Raw genomic sequence first — 18426 nt, forward strand, 5'->3', positions numbered from 1 at the left:
GGGTCCTTGAATAACATGTTTGAGACCCCGTGGCTGCTTATCTCCTGGCTGGTAGACAGCTGCAACACATGCAGGGATTATTTAGTAAGCAATTGCTACATGTGTTGCCGCTGTCTAAAAGCCACGAGACATGCAGCCGCGGAGACTCGAACATATTCAAGCATGCCGAAGATATTCGCTTAGCACCCGGGCATGGATAACACCTTATTCAAGCACATTTGCCCATCACTACACTATACTCATAGCCAGGATGTGTGATTTTAAGGGAATCACCATTCTAGTCTTTGTAGGCATCACACAATTCTTGTGACACAGACATGATCCAGGGACATGAAACGATGGTCTCAGAGACTATTAGTGGTAACATACATGTGAGAAGCCATTAGAAGACTTTACATCAGTCTGATCATTGTGGTGCATGCGCCCCTTAGTGGCCGGTGTCTCTAATAACATGCATGTAGCAGAGATTCACAGGCTTTTAAAATAGATTTACACTCTGCAGACTTTTTTGCAATCCTTGAGGCACCACTTCAACGTTTTGTTTTTGTCAGCGCTGGAGTGGTGCTTTAAGGGCTCAATCACATTGGCGTCTAAAAATCAGCTCTGATGTTGCTCCTGAAAAGTTGGATGAGTGGAATCCGTATGGCTCAACTTAAATCATGCAAATGTGTGAATTTTTTTTTCTCCCCTTACCTAGCATCTGTATGTAATGCGTTTTTAACATACATACTGTAATTCTCTATGTAATATAAAGTGCACCTGTCAGCAGTTTTGGCCGATATAAGCTGATGGCTGACGGCCCTCACACACACTACACGCATTATACACGGCCCTCGCGCACGCTACACGCATTATACACGGCCCTCGCGCACGCTACACGCATTATACACGGCCCTCGCGCACGCTACACGCATTATACACGGCCCTCGCGCACGCTACACGCATTATACACGGCCCTCGCGCACGCTACACGCATTATACACGGCCCTCGCGCACGCTACACGCATTATACACGGCCCTCGCGCACGCTACACGCATTATACACGGCCCTCGCGCACGCTACACGCATTATACACGGCCCTCGCGCACGCTACACGCATTATACACGGCCCTCGCGCACGCTACACGCATTATACACGGCCCTCGCGCACGCTACACGCATTATACACGGCCCTCGCGCACGCTACACGCATTATACACGGCCCTCGCGCACGCTACACGCATTATACACGGCCCTCGCGCACGCTACACGCATTATACACGGCCCTCGCGCACGCTACACGCATTATACACGGCCCTCGCGCACGCTACACGCATTATACACGGCCCTCGCGCACGCTACACGCATTATACACGGCCCTCGCGCACGCTACACGCATTATACACGGCCCTCGCGCACGCTACACGCATTATACACGGCCCTCGCGCACGCTACACGCATTATACACGGCCCTCGCGCACGCTACACGCATTATACACGGCCCTCGCGCACGCTACACGCATTATACACGGCCCTCGCGCACGCTACACGCATTATACACGGCCCTCACGCACACTACACGCATTATACACGTCCCTCACGCACACTACACGCATTATACACGTCCCTCACGCACGCTACACGCATTATACACGGCCCTCACGCACACTACACGCATTATACACGGCCCTCAAGCACACTACACGCATTATACACGGCCCTCACGCACACTACACGCATTATACACGGCCCTCACGCACACTACACGCATTATACACGGCCCTCACGCACACTACACGCATTATACACGGCCCTCACGCACACCACGCATTATACACGGCCCTCACGCACGCTACACGCATTATACACGGCCCTCACGCACGCTACACGCATTATACACGGCCCTCACGCACGCTACACGCATTATACACGTCCCTCACGCACACTACACGCATTATACACGGCCCTCACGCACACTACACGCATTATACACGGCCCTCACGCACGCTACACGCATTATACACGGCCCTCACACACGCTACACGCATTATACACGTCCCTCACGCACACTACACGCATTATACACGTCCCTCACGCACGCTACACGCATTATACACGTCCCTCACGCACGCTACACGCATTATACACGTCCCTCACGCACACTACACGCATTATACACGGCCCTCACGCACACTACACGCATTATACACGTCCCTCACGCACACTACACGCATTATACACGTCCCTCACGCACGCTACACGCATTATACACGGCCCTCACGCACGCTACACGCATTATACACGGCCCTCACGCACGCTACACGCATTATACACGGCCCTCACGCACGCTACACGCATTATACACGGCCCTCACGCACACTACACGCATTATACACGGCCCTCACGCACACCACGCATTATACACGGCCCTCACGCACGCTACACGCATTATACACGGCCCTCACGCACACTACACGCATTATACACGGCCCTCACGCACACTACACGCATTATACACGGCCCTCACGCACACTACACGCATTATACACGGCCCTCAAGCACACTACACGCATTATACACGGCCCTCACGCACACTACACGCATTATACACGGCCCTCACGCACGCTACACGCATTATACACGGCCCTCACGCACGCTACACGCATTATACACGGCCCTCACGCACGCTACACGCATTATACACGGCCCTCACGCACACTACACGCATTATACACGGCCCTCACGCACACTACACGCATTATACACAACTTGTACAATCTCCTCACACGGGTTCTGCGCACACAACGCCACAAGTCACCCCGGAGCATGCGCAGTAGCAGCACACCCTCCCCCCGCCCAGCCAGGAACCCCGGGAGCAGCAGCTGACACACAGGAGACGCCGTGTAAGTTGCCAGCGGAGCGGGAGCCCCCGAACCACAACCCGAGCCGCCCCCCATGTACCGGGGGCCGCAGGCAGAAGGTAGGCGTCCGCTGCCCTCCTCCTGACACTCCTCATCGTGTGCTGGAGGAGAAGGGTCAGTCCCATATGTGTCTGCGCTTCCCACAAGGGAAAAGGATTTCCTACACAGATGTTACAATGTTGGGAAGGATGAGGGGCACTTACTATTCTAGTTTCTGGCATGTAGGGAATATGTTTTATATAACTGGTGTTTACTCCACAAATCTTGTAGATGATGTCAGAGGTAAGATATTACCCCATAGGAGATTACCCCATGGGAGATTACCCCATAGGAGACTACCCCATAGGAGATTACCCCATAGGAGACTACCCCATAGGAGATTACCCCATAGGAGACTACCCCATAGGAGATTACCCCATAGGAGATTACCCCATAGGAGACTACCCCATAGGAGATTACCCCATAGGAGACTACCCCATAGGAGACTACCCCATAGGAGATTACCCCATAGGAGACTACCCCATAGGAGACTACCCCATAGGAGACTACCCCATAGGAGACTACCCCATAGGAGATTACCCCATCATCTGCTAAAAAATAAAGTTACAAAAACTTTTGTAAACTTTGCAAAAACTTCTGCAGAGTTTAATGGCCAATTATATGGAATACGGTGGAGTGTATGTGAGTCAGTGGGAGACACGTGTGTACATATATATGTGTATATATATATGTATATATATTATCCCCCCACCACCTGCATGGGGAAAAAGTTTCCATCCAACCAAAAGTTCCCATATTGTCTCTTTCTGTAACAAATCCTCCTCAGTTATGTAAATACGTTTCTCTGACACGTTACCCGCACATCAGTGACTGATATTTGTCACCCGGACCTACATGTCCTTCTAGAAGGAGAAAAATGACTTTACAAAAAGTGTATGGATGGGAGGAATTTGCAGAAAGTTCATGGAAGAAAAAAAAATTGTAAAATGTTTTTTTTGTGTTGAAGGGGGGGGGGTGATGCCGCATGAGGTTATAAGCACGGGGCCATAATTGTAACTAAATATTAGCTATAGGAATTGTCTCGTGTTGGGCTCGTTCAGATGAGCGCTTTTTCCATCGCTGTGCTGTGTGCGTACAGAATGGAGAGCGCTCGGTGCCAACGCAAGTAAATGGAGCGCTTTGCATTAAGTGGTTTAAAGATCGCTGCGTGAACCCATCCGATCTGATGAAATAACCACGGACGTCAGACGGATGGAAAAAATGAACATATGGGAGAAAAGTGGTGTAACTTAAAAATATGGTCATCACAATTTGTGGACGTAAAATTGTCTGGTTTTCATGCAGAAAAGTTAACAATTTTTTGTGTGTGCTTGTCATCTGTATGTGTTTTTTTTTTTTGCGTTCATGCATATGCCATCCGTTTTATATAACGGCATTTGTCGATTTGTACTAGCTCTCTCATTAAAGTCAATGGGGAAAATCTGCAACAAGTCCGTGCATTTTGCATCCTGTCGCATTCAGATATCCGTGTTTTCTTTTTTTTTTTCCACTTTTTTTTTTTACATATGCAAAAAATGGTATGTTGTTGTCAGTTTTTGCCATCCGTGTTTTTCACTTATTGCAAAGCTTCTCCTTTCCTTTCCAGTTTCCCCGACCCATAAACTTATGATGTCAGTAAAAAGCAGTCATCATTTCTCCGTGATTTTTGCAATCGTTTAGACTATTATTGGTATTTGTGATAACCACGTAGAGATTTCGTACATGAAAAATGGACTTCTGTAAAAGACTTTAAGCCATGTTCACACACACCTTTTTTGCTGCATTTTTTTTCCTGCAGTCAAAATCACCCGGTTTTGTAAGAAATAGTCCTATTGAGAGCTGGAAGAGTCGGGAAGAAGTTCCACAGACGATCTCTTATCAAGCTGAGGTCGAAGTTTTATTCGGAGATACACGGCAAAACAGATACAGAATAACAGAGGAGTTGGAATATGCGGGCAAAAACAGGAATTCAGACAGGCAGAGATTCGCTAGGAGGTCTAGCGGTGATAAGGCTCTGTGCCCTGGCCATGGTGAGGCACAGTGGCATGATGGCGATGGAATGGCCCCGATCGACAGTAACAGGGGCTTCTTATACATTATCAGAACAAAGAAAGCTGCATTTTGCCGCAGAGGGCGTTAACATTATAATTCTAATGCGTTTTCATGGTAATCTACAGAAACGTGGTTTAGAAAAGAGAATATAATGACATAATACGAAGATATTAATTAACATTTCTTCAAGCAACACTAAAACCCATAAGTCATTGGTATCTATGGCTACTGTCCTAAAATCTTATCATTGTCTCCAGTCTAGGTCCCTAAATTCTTACATCCTGACATTTTAACTACTCTACACTTCGCTACCACACTATCACGTATAAGCATACTGACCATATATTTGGTAACCTGTGACCCTATTGATTGATCCAATCTTCCTCTACGCACATCGGCTGAGGTTGCTAGGAGACATGATCTCATTTTCCATCCTCCATTTAATACATTTTATCAGCTCTTTTGTAAAAGTTGAATCTTCTCTAACTTTCAACAAAATGGCTGCTAGAGACAACATGGCCGCTCAGTATATTATGACTGACCATTCTCTTACAAGTCCCCCTCTTGTACTCTATCCAGAGTACAACATACAGTACTGTAATATTCATGGGTGAATTACTGAAAATAAGAATATGAAGGTAATTCAGCACTTTATGCACGTGTGTGTAAGGCAAATGTCCCTAAAAATAGCACAAACACATAATAAAAAAATAATTCAAATAGTCCCCGAAAAAAATAAGTTGCACAATAGTCAAGTCTTTTGGTCTTTTTCTTCTTCTTTGTCTTCTGGATTTTCCTGATCTTCTCCCCCTCTCACACTATCAGAGTCCCACTGTATAGTGTGAAACAACTTCTCCTGATCATCCAATAGGTTCATGGTCCCAGGAGTCGAATATGAAAATCTTCAGCGGTCCTGGAGAAAATAGAAAAAAAGAGTGGAGTATCAGTCCTTACCAGAAATCTCAGTAAAATAATTAAGTAGTCTACACTGATTGATATGAACCATTTATTGTTGTTGGGATGTAAAGCACTAGTCTATCATTAACCCGTTTGTAGTACAAGCACTCCCCCTCAATGGGCAGGGACTCAAGGGAATTGAACAGAGATGAGTCTCCATCCTTCTCCTGTGCTTTTACGAGATCTTGAAGAGAAGAATAAACAAGGGGGGGCTCTCGGGGTTTTTTTTAGTAACTGCAGCGATGACTTCTTGGGGATATTTGTCCTCGCCTGTGAGTGCAGCTTCCCTGGCTGCGTGATCTACATATGCATTGCCAAGGATGTGAGGGTCAGGAATTAGCCTCTGGTGTCCTTTAATTTTGCAGAAGGACCATAATTTTGGGAATTCTTTACCCCGTTGCTCAATTTGTTTTAGAATGTCTGTATGCTGCAAGGGCTTGTTCTGAGAATCAACCATCCCCCTAAGGGCCCATACATTAAGATATAGAGTGAGTGGCGACACGACATATGCGCTATCACTGAAGATATTCATTGGCTCTGGACACACGAGAATGACCTGTAAAGCTGCTTCCAACTCAGCTCTTTGAGCGGAGAAATGACCAGGGAGTTTATACTGCAGCAGCAATGGCTTAGCTGGAAACCACACAGCGAAGCCTGTGACGTAATGCCCCTCATGCCAATAGCGAGCTCCATCAATATAGGCACAGGGGATTCCCTCTTGAAAGTCTGCTCGGAAGGGAGAGGGAGTAACATTAGCCTGTTTAATTCGACAATCGTGACTTTTTCCTGCATACCGCATCATCTGGGCTAAGTGATATCTCTCACCTACTTCAACTTGTAAGTCTCTAGTCTCAAAATCAATGATCCATTGGGCCATTCTCTGTGAATTAATCCCTGAAGCTTTTCCCTTCAGCAAAGTTTTTAAAGTGACATGTGTGGTTTGTAGAATTAAAGGAGCAAATCCCACTATATGCTTCACTTGATTCATAGTCCAGTGCACGCCCAGTAGGTGCTTCATGCACTGAGTGAATACTTTTTCCACGGGGGTCAGCAACCTGGAGTAATAACCTAAGGCATACAACTGACTAGACACTTCTGGGCTTTCTTTGGGCCATTTTTGTAGGAGCACTGAAGAAATAGAGATATCACCGGTGTGAGTCTGAATGTAGAAAGGCTGGGAAGGGTCAGGGTTAACCAATGCAGTAGCTGCCGTAAGGGCGCGCTTCAATCCCTCAAAAGCCTGTAAGGCGGTTCCCTCTACATTAACAGAGTCAAAGTCATTATCAACATTTTTCAATAAATCATACAGTGGTTTAGCCAAATAAGCAAAATCTTCAATGAATTCTCTGGAAAAATTAATAAGTCCCAAAAATTTTCTGAGTTCAGTAATGTTAGTTGGTATGGGGACAGCCTGAATAGCTTTAACCCTATCATGCATGGGCTTCTTTCCTTCTGCTGAGACAGACACACCCAGAAATTTAACCTCTGATTTCATCAATTGTACTTTATCTAGACTCATTTTGAGTCCTGCATTTTGTAAAGCCTAACAAACAACGGTTTCTCTGTGTTCACCTTCATCGACAGTTTGAATCAACAAATCATCCACATACTGTTAAGGCCCCGTCTCACTAAGCGACTTACCAGCGATCCCGACACCGATATCAAGGTGTCAGGATCGCTAGTAAGTCGCTATGTGATCGCTGGTGAGCTGTCACACAAACAGCTTCACCAGCGTTCAGCACAGCGATGCCGAGCGCCCGGCATCGCTGGCCATCCTGTAAAAAATAGAATCAAAATAAAAAATATAGTTATTCTCACCATCCGATGTCCCGCGCAGCATTCCCGCCTCTCTCCACGCTCCAGTCCCAGTGATCCTTTGCATGAATGACCGTGAGATGTCACGGTCTCGCGGGATAACAAAGTCTCACAGTCATTCGTGCAAAGGATCACTGGGACCGGAGCGTGGAGAGAGGCGGAATGGCTGAACGGGACATCGGAAGGTGAGAATAACTATATTTTTTTTATTTTTTTTATTATTTTTTACACCTGATCGCTGGTCTCCCGCTGTCACACACAGCGATGTGTGCTGGCCAGCGGGAGACCAGCGACCAAAGAAATGTCCAGAGATTTCTTGCAGCGATCAGCGATACCGGCAGGGGGGCCGCTCACTGATCGCTGTCACACACAGCAATCTCGCTGGTGAGATCATTGTTACGTCACAAAAGTTGTGACTCAGCAGCGATCTCGCTACCGAGATTGCTTAGTGAGACGGGGCCTTAAGACTTTGTCTCCATAACCAAGGTATTCTAACACCTGATCTAATGCCTGATGGAAATACACAGGAGAACTGTGAAATCCCATGGGCAGCCACGTGCGAAGCGGAGTGCAGATTCAGGTGTTAGGGGTACTGAGAAAAAGCCATTTGCAATATCCAAACAAGAAAATACTTTACAATCACTCCTCAGATGTGACATAACTTCAGGGACAGATGCAACAAGGTGAGCAGCTGAGGGGGTGTACTTATTTACAAGTCTCAGGTCTACTACCATTCGAAAACTGCCATCTTCCTTTTTTACAGGTAGAATAGGACTGTTACATGGAGAATTACCTTTCACAACAACACCTTGCTTCTCCAATTCACTGACTGCAACCCTTATGTAAGGGATTGCATCCTCAGGAATACGGTACTGACGCTGGAAAGGTGGCAGTTTTTCACCATCAATTTTAACCTGAGTTTGCATTAACCCACAATCAGTTTTCTTTGAGATCCACAATTCAGGGAACTTTTGCTTCAATTCATTCTTTAAAGCATCATTGTCAGCATTTTCAACATTTTCACCAGTACATACTCTGAAACTAGCAATGGGTAATTTGTGACTCTCCTCCTCATCCTCCTCCACAGGGACAATTACAGAACAGATAGTGGCTTCTTTGTTCCACCACAAGACTTTGTTACATAAATCAACAACAATTCCCATTGCTCCCAAAACATCAGTTCCCAAAATAGTGTACCGTAACTGTGGGTTTACCCAAAAAGCGCATCGAAGACCCCTTTGCATCGATCCCCCTGTGTCCTGAAATCTCAGGTTCACTGGACAACTTTTTTACTGCTTGAATACAGGAGCCCCCAAATTCTACCCAAAATGGTAGTCTCAGGCAGTCCAGGGGGTGACTGCAATTTGTGTCTTTTTTACTGAAACTGAGGCTCCTGTATCGATGAGGATGTCCTCCCAAGGCAGCCCCCCTATTCTCCCTCTGACATAAGGTCTACCGTCCCCGCCCAGGGAAAGGGGGGCAAGGAGGGTAAGGGGAACAGGGGGAGCACTCCATCAATCAGTGTTACCTGCCGTGGGAAGCCTGAAAAATCCATCATCCCCATCTGGACACGGCTTCCGTCCAACAGCTGCCACCTCCGACCCAAAGAGATCCTTAGTCAGGGTCGGGTCCTCATGTTCCCGTAGCTCCTTAATCAGCGGAGCATAGGGACGAGGAGGAGTGACCCCTCCCTGAATAGCATGGACCTCCGGGCGCGGATGAGTGAAAGCTATTGGGGAGGGAGCAGGAGCAGAAGGCTCCTGTGAGACTGGGTTAACCATTTGAAGACCGTTGTACTGCTGATACTGCCTAGGGTCATTCACTGCTGGATACGGAGGTCTAACTCCGAAAGGTGGTCTAGAGAACTCCCGGGTCTGTTGGGGGTTAAATGGTGCCCGGGGTTCTCGGGGAACAATCCCTGGCACAAGGCTGGGACAAAAACGTCTAACATGTCCCAGATGTCCACAAAAATAACACAAGGGAGGACCTCTCATGGGATCCCGTGGGGGCTCTGCCGAACGGGACCTGCCCATTCTTGGCAGCTGGCCGTACCCCCCCGGAACTCCTGGCCTCCCGGAATCAGCAGATACACCCCGAGGAGAATGGCACGCAAAAACATTAGACTCATCACCCTTCACCTCGGACTGCATCGTCCTAGCAAAATACTCCCTTACCTTCCTCCCAATTAGGCAAATTTTTAATAAATTTAAGATGGATCAGGAACATTTGGCCAGGGATTTTTTTCTCGGGGTAGAAGCAGCATCACACCTAACCTAGGGTCTGCATGTGCTGGAGCTGTCGGAACAATATATCTTTCCTCAACTGTGTCTGTATAAGCTGGAGCTGTTGGGACACTATATCTTGTTATGTACTACTTTACTCATTCTCCTAACTCTTCTCCATTCTACACCTGTATTTACATCAGCACTGTGTCTTGAAGCTGCAGTGTCCATCTGTGACATAACTGCTCTCAGCTGCTGCTGCTGCTCGCACCCCTCCTCTCTGTGCTTCCGTGCTAGCTCCAGCATCTCGCTCAGCTTTTCTGATCTCTCCCTATACGCTGCCCCTCCCCGGGTGATCATGTTAACATATTGCTGTGTAAGCTACCTATCAAGAGCCTGATCAAAAGTTATGACTGTCTTACACAAAGCCACTACTTGGCTATTAGCTTAACCTAGCAAATTTTTTCTATCTAGTTCCCTGTTCTCTCTGGTAAACCATCGCATACAATTTAACCACGTGGTTTCCACATTAACCCCCTCCAGCTGGGGTGTGCCAGCATATTTCTCTGCCTGCTTCCGTAACCACTCAATATTTACAGTGGTCTACAAGGACGAATTTTACTCTGTTCTAGTATCAACAAATGCAATTTAAGCACAGTTAGATACTCACACCTCTCAGATGGAAGACCTCGCTGCAGCTGTTTGGGGTCGACCAGATATCAAAAGAGGTGCAGCCGTGATTCCAGCCTCACTCGTTACGCTTGCCAAGCGTCTCCCCACGCCCCTTTAAAGCTTCTTGCTACCCGGCACAACAAATTCTCACGTCCTTGTAGATAGCTTCTTCTTAGTTACTCATCTTTTTATAGTCTTTTTCTTTGTCCGTGGTTTTATTATAAAAAAATCGGGCAGGCGGTTTCAGAGCGATCACGAGAGGTTCTCCTTCAGGCTGGCTTCCTTTGACCGGTTTAACGTATGGCCACACGCGTTTCTTTTATGTTTTTCTCTTCAGTCTTCCAACCTCCAAGCCCTCATCTGCGGCTTCTTCTGGAGGCAGCTCTCCGGAGCTGCTCCTCCTGGCTGGCTCGCCACTTGTAAGAAAAAGTCCTATTGAGAGCTGGAAGAGTCGGGAAGAAGTTCCACAGACGATCTCTTATCAAGCTGAGGTTGAAGTTTTATTCGGAGATACACGGCAAAACAGATACAGAATAACAGAGGAGTTGGAATATGCGGGCAAAAACAGGAATTCAGACAGGCAGAGATTCGCTAGGAGGTCTAGCGGTGACAAGGCTCTGTGCCCTGGCCATGGTGAGGCACAGTGGCATGATGGCGATGGAATGGCCCCGATCGACAGTAACAGGGGCTTCTTATACATTATCAGAACAAAGAAAGCTGCATTTTGCCGCAGAGGGCGTTAACATTATAATTCTAAGGCGTTTTCATGGTAATCTACAGAAACGTGGTTTAGAAAAGAGAATATAATGACATAATACGAAGATGTTAATTAACATTTCTTCAAGCAACACTAAAACCCATAAGTCATTGGTATCTATGGCTACTGTCCTCAAATCTTATCATTGTCTCCAGTCTAGGTCCCTAAATTCTTACATCCTGACATTTTAACTACTCTACACTTCGCTACCACACTATCACGTATAAGCATACTGACCATATATTTGGTAACCTGTGACCCTATTGATTGATCCAATCTTCCTCTACGCACATCGGCTGAGGTTGCTAGGAGACATGATCTCATTTTCCATCCTCCATTTAATACATTTTATCAGCTCTTTTGTAAAAGTTGAATCTTCTCTAACTTTCAACAAAATGGCTGCCAGAGACAACATGGCCGCTCAGTATATTATGACTGACCATTCTCTTACAGGTTTGTGGCATTTTTTTTTTTACAGCTTACAAGTGTGCTTTGTCTACAGTACATATTTAATAAAGTTAGTTTTAGTCAACAGAAATGCTTAAAATAAAATGCGTCCAAAAAATATTTGTTGTTTTTCTGCAGCATTTTTCACTTTGCTTTCTTTCGGTACAAAGTTGCTCAAAGAATCGTCGTGTTGCAGATTTTAAACAAAGCTACAGTTTTCAAATTCAGTCAGAGGAAAAAAAAAGTGTGCGCGTGAGATTTCTGAAATCTCGCAGTTTTTGCTGGTAAATGTAAAAAGCAGCTTTTAATGTGCAGAAAAAGAGCAACAAAAAAAAAAAAGCTGCATGTGAACATAGCCTTAGATAACCCTCAGACACACAATCAGCAGCCAGCTATTCCTCCTGCCCCCCATACACACGTCTGCTTACCTTGGTTGCTTCCTAGGTAAACACCATAAGTATTGGCACTAAATAAAAAGGCCCACATCTCTGACATTGTATGGCGGGTTTAAAAGGAAAATAAAAAATACTTTGACACTTTCTTAACTTGAATTCATGACCAAAGACCACATCAAAGTTGATCTAAACTTTGATGTGGTCATAAATTGACCGAGAGGAGCTCAGAAATGTACAGATAAGAGTTAAAAATTCTCAGTCCAAAGAAAGTCACAGATTCTCAAAGAACTCATTGTGGCACAAGCAATATGTAGGGGAAATAAAAAAAAAAAAAAAAAAGGCTGAAAAAGCTAAAGGAAATAGTGTTTTTTTTTTTTTTCCACCAATTTGCAGCCAAGTTCTACTTTTGGGGAACGGAGTGCATTGATCAAATGTTGTGAAGCAAGTTTTTGCAACATTTCTCAATTATTTTATGTGCATTGTAAATATTTCCCACAGAGCAATGTATCATTATCGGTGAACAGTCAGCAAGTGCCGCTGGTAAGCAAGGCTCCTTTTTTCCCTTCTTTTGTGACTTAGGCTATGTGCACATGCTGCGGTTTTTGCTGCGGATCTGCAGCAGTTCTGCAGACAGTGTACAGTAGCATGTAAGTCTATGGGATTTACATTCCGCTGTGCACATGCTGCGGATTTTCAAGTGCGGAAAAGCTGCGGTTTTGAATCCGCAGAAAGAATTGACATGTCAATTCTTTCTGCGGATTCCGCTGCGGTTTGCCACCTATTCCATTGTCCAGGTGGCCAGTCCGCAGGTAAAACCGCAGGTCATTTTACCTGCGGATCTGCAGATACAAATCTGCGGGTGAATCCGCAGCGTGTGCACATAGCCTTAAAGGATTTTTTTAGTACACTAATAAGCAATTTTCAGTACTACAAGTTGCAGGTGCCTTCACACGTTCTGCAAAAAATCCCCGCAGCCAGGGACATATTAAATGTCCGATATACATGGCACTTTTTTGGGTGTTGTGTTTTTTTTTTTTTCACCTGTGTGTTTAGTGTCTTGGATTTCTGTAAAATCACAGCATGTCCCCACGTAATTACCAAAATTTGCTTTAATGTAGAGTCTTCCCTGGCTGTACACCTAACCGGGGGGGGCAGTGGCCACACTTGGGTGTTGTGAACCTCACGTTTTTTTGGCTCGGTCCATTGCAAATTTATCAGGACGGTTCCCAAAATATTGGAATAATCTGGCGGAATTGGAATAGTTGACTATAAATACGGCATTGTTTCTGCTAGTTTAGTGTTATTGTTAATGTGTTGGGTTTTGTTTTTTACGTTTTTGACGTGATTTCTAAGACGCTGCGTGACATCTGCATGTGAACAAAACGTGATCAAGGTATGATTAATGGAGGTCTGAACACCAGGACCCCATCAGTCCCGAAAATGGGATTCCCAAAGTCCCTTGTGAATGGAGCGGGGTAGTGCAGCCATTGCTCCATTCACTTCTAAGGTAGCGGCAGTGAGCATGCATGAGCACAGCTCCCAAAGACAATAAACAGAGGGGTGGTCAGGCATACACACTACTTCTACATTCACATGGACCCCCTTTATTTTGATTGGTTAGGGTCCCAGTAGGATAAGTAATGTCAGTGGAAAAAAATTATCGCAACTCAAGCATAACCTAAAAATTCAAAGTACAAAATTCATTTTTGCGTTTATGCCTGTTTTTTTTGTTATCAAGTTTTTATTGTTTTGCACCTTTTTTTTAAGTCAATTTTATGCATTCATCTGTTTTTTGTTTTTTTTTAAGTCCTTTATTGTGAGTGGCAGCATTTAGAGTTTCCAAATATTACTGCCTGGTTCATCATTTACGACTTTTTGAAAAACTGCAAAATTTGTCACAAATGTACTCCCGGTCCCTCCCAACCCATCTAGAGTGATTTATATATTTTTAAGTAATTTTTGCAACAATTTGCAAAACGTGTGACTTTTTGCCCTAAGATGTTACAAAAAAGGTTAAAAACAGAATTAGAGTACTTTTTTTTATTTTTTTTTTTACTTTGCACAAAATTCCTGAAGCACGTGCACCATTATTTATTTTTTTTTTTTTTAAGAAGGCTGAACAAAAACTAGCAATAAATACCACAAGGCAAAAAAAGAAAAATGACTTTAAACTAAAAATGAAAAACCTGCAAATGATGGTAAACCTGGGCCTAAATTTTTCACTATGGCTCCATATCAGCGGCGACATCAGTCCCTTCTGTAGCGGTGTTGATCATTTTGACTTCCCCGCTTGTGTGACTTTATACGAAGCTCGATGACGCCAATGCGCAGAGATTACAACATGCGGTAATTGAGGCCGCCGTAAGTGTAGGGAGTGAGGATCGTATGTAGCTACTTCTAGACGTGAGTGCGACCTGAGTGTAAACTCGTCTCCTGGTATTTGCTGAACTTTCTGATGTTTCCGGTAGCTTTATTCTGTAGAGTTGGCTTGAAATCCGGTTTAACTTGTTTTTCCTTTTTTGACTGGCGATGCAACATCTGATTATTTATGCCCCTTCCCTGAACATATGAGATCCGATTTATTCATCATACAAGTGTGGGTATATCGCAGCCCTCACAAAACGTTGCAGGACCCCTTGATTTTTCATTGAAATTTTGGCGTGAACACAGCCTGTACAGTACAGTCACAAGATAAGGGGAGTGTTAGGCTGTGTTCACCTATCATTTCTACATAGAAGAGGGACCTGCAGTTAAAAACCCCCAATATTGCTTTGGTTGGGGATACATTTATAGGGTACAAGTTTGGTATTGTGCATAGGAATCTGAATATGTAGTTTGATATGGGGATCTTTGCATCTCCATGGTAACAGACTACAAACAAAACTCATGTAGTCAGATCTTGCAATCACGTTTTTTTTTTTTTTTTAACTTCTTGCCCACCATGACCCAAATGTCAGACTCTGAATGGCCCCTATGCGTGAGACTGCTTTTCTTATTTGCACCTACCTGTAGATAAGATACTTTCCTAGAGAAAGAAACTTTAAAAATACATCCAAATTTGCTACTATGTATTGGTGTCTTCTAAGTCCAACAGTTGTCGGGAGAAAAAAAGGATCTGGAATATTTAATATCAATACCTGATCCTTTTGTTAGGCGTGCCCTCTGTTACTAGACACGGCTCTGAACATGTGAAATTCTCCATTGTAATGGATGAGTCAGGCGACCGTATAACTCGGATGAGGATGGCAGCCCAAAGCTCGGACTGGCCGTCGGCGCTTCCGACCGGAGCGTGCTAGCTGCACAGTAATACGTGCTGTCACCCACAGGTCGGGAGAGCTGCCGGCCAGTCCGAGCATTGCGTTACGATCCTTGTCCAATTACTATAGCTGTTTAACTCTTCCCTTAAAGGGGATAGCCCTGCTTCGCTCACTTTTACTTCGGGAGGTGAACGCGGCCAGTGACATCACGTCTAGTGATATGTGCCGGTATTGTGTCTCATTCTAATAAATCACTTTTTGGCATCCTGGGAGTTATGGGTAGACGTGACATTGTCTGGCCTGCTTACTTTCCATCTTAAGATAAGAGAAGAACCGGCGCTGTGCATATAACTTGGCTGCTATGTGATTGGAGTGGCGCCAAAGTGATTCATTTGCAATCGGCGAAAGCAAATTCTATATGAAAGGGGTGAAGTAATGCACTTAAAGGGCCACTCAGACCTATAGACACCTCTCAGCCATACATGCCTGGAATGCTTGGGACCTATGGAAAATGTCCCAGTGTTTAAATTTGCAAAGTTTTTGGCTTCCATCGTCTCTTTCATGCGTGATACATATTTTATTGTCAGCTCTTAGTTCTGCACTTTCTGTTCTGCAATTATACATTGTTTTGTCAGCAGAGCCATTCATTAACATTGGGAAACCCCGGCATCTTGTATTATTATCACAGCTTAACATAGAGGTGACATGTCGGCCTCTGTACAATGAACCTGCTGTAAATATGTCCCATAGGTTTCCAAGAACGTCTCTTGTATGTACAACCTTCACATTGATGCAACATACTACTCGCTTTCCTATAGAATCGTCTGTTTTGTAAATTGACCCTCGTAAATACTTCTATGTTGAAGAAAGCAAAAGTATTTTATTTTTTTTTCCTATACATAAAATTATTTTCATAGATTTTTCTGGCTAAAATACTAAAATAATATAATTTATATTGTTATTTTTTATTTGCATTTGCATCTTTTTATTTAAAACCTAGTATTGAAATAATAAAAATCTGGCTTCCTACAGTCACCACTAGGGGGAGCTCAATGAAGACTGATTTGTACAGTTCCCATTGATCTCACCATTAGATCTATCTTTAAATGGCTCTCAAGCTCCCCCTAGTGGCTGAAGGATAGTCGGTACAGGTAGGACAATAAAATGTCGTATATTGGAAAACTCAGGTCTCTGATGGGGCGAAAGATCTGTATATATAAAAAATCAGGACCATTAGCAGAACGCAGAGTCCCAATATCAGTAAAATACACATTAGGTGGGTTAATCTAAAGGAGCAATGACTTAGTAAAGATGGTGACAAGACAAGAAAGGGTCCAAAGGTGGGAAAATGGGGGGAGGAAGCATGACCCTGGAGGAGTACATAATGTTTAGGCAGTGCAAACCAAGTTATCAGTGAAAAACACACACAGATCAGACACTGAACCCTCCTTCACCTATGAATAAGACTCCTATATGGTCACTGTTGCTGATTTCTGCTTTCAGCACTTGGGATTTCTTTTTTTTTACTGAGGACACACAGCACCTATTACCTGCAACATCACAACTTGTTGAATTACAGATAGGGACTGACACAAAGGAGTACTGAGGGGATATACAATGCAGTCCAGTGGGGAACTACAACTATATCAGTCATCACAGCGCAATCTACTGCCCGATCCTTATAGTCCCTCCATAGCATAAGCCTGCAGCTGTCGTATGCTCAAACAGCTAAGGTTTAGTCTATTAGACCCAGACTCTTGATCGGTTTGGACCATCTCTTTATGTAGTCAGTGACTTTTGCAAGAATATCCATCATGGCTTGCCTAAGTTTTGTGATCTACATATCGCCGCTTGCTTCCAATAGACGTATCCTGACGAAAATGGGGCACAACGAAAGTTGCAATTGATGAACAAGCCACAAACATCTTGTGGGGGGGGGAACCTCACAATGGCCAACAAAAAAACCCAAAACAGGCGAACAAATATAAAGTAGACTTACAAAAAGTCACAAAATTAAAAGAAGAATATGGGTCAAATAAAAAATGATATTAAAAAAACAAAAACTTGAAGAGAAACAGGCAAAAACGCAATAAGGAATCTAGTCCTTTCTGTCTCCATATGTTTGTGTTCTTCCGGCATCTTGCTGTCTTGCTCTTTATCTACCAAGCTCTGTCTCAACTGTTTTATCTCTTCCCGCTGATTCTTCATCTGTCTCTCAGTTCCTTTTGATTCTTCCTTCTTCTTTAACAGATCTTTCAGCAGTTCAGACTTTTTTTTTTTTTTTTTTCATAGTAGACCTTTTTGTTCTTAAACGACTTTTAACCATGTATTGGTTTTATCTTCTAAGAACTTAGATGGGGCTGACTGTGAGACGCACAGGTGGTTTACCTTTGTTTTCTCTTGTTGAACGCTTTGATTCTATACTGGGGCCTGGCTGCCTCAATGAAAGGAACACTGTTGTATAGTATTTATCTGTTTAGGGATTTAGGATTCTTTACCTTTTGCTATTAATTAATTGTCACCATATCCAACAAAGGTACCTTCTAAGGCTCTGCACAATATGAGCCCGCAGTCACTGTTTACTCCCAATAACCGTCAGATTAAAGCTGTTAAATCTTTAGAGGATCTGCTTGCAGGAATCTGATCTTGCACTCAGATTCCTGTTGTGAATGTTCAGTAAATGCGCATGTCCAGCAGCCTCATTACTTTTTACATGCAGAACCCTTAGAAATTATTAGTACGTTGCTTATTGCCAGGTTAATTTTTTTTTTCCTGCTGCATGTGAACAATTACTAATCCCCAATCAGATACACTAAGAATGGTTTTGGGTGCAGTTTTGCTGATTTTTGCTTTGGATTTTTTATTTTGCAATGAGTTCGACTGTACTACATATAACAGAGCGCTGCATGATG

General features: G+C 44.2%; 1 protein-coding gene across 2 annotated transcripts in view; it reads left to right on the forward strand.

The window, feature by feature from the left end:
- Positions 1–2765: 2765 nt before the first annotated feature.
- TMEM63A (transmembrane protein 63A) overlaps positions 2766–18426 on the forward strand; it is a 76088-nt gene continuing 60427 nt past the window's right edge. Inside the window, exon 1 of one of the 2 annotated variants that reach the window (XM_073556393.1) lies at positions 2766–2883. The gene's annotated coding sequence lies outside the window, so the exon portion shown is untranslated. Of the gene's footprint in view, positions 2961–18426 lie in introns of both variants that reach the window. The other variant, XM_073556392.1, reaches the window with a different exon arrangement.

The sequence above is a fragment of the Dendrobates tinctorius genome, unplaced genomic scaffold, assembly GCF_039654945.1.
Source record: "Dendrobates tinctorius isolate UK_male_01 unplaced genomic scaffold, ASM3965494v1 ptg000232l, whole genome shotgun sequence".
Classification (NCBI taxonomy): domain Eukaryota; kingdom Metazoa; phylum Chordata; class Amphibia; order Anura; family Dendrobatidae; genus Dendrobates; species Dendrobates tinctorius.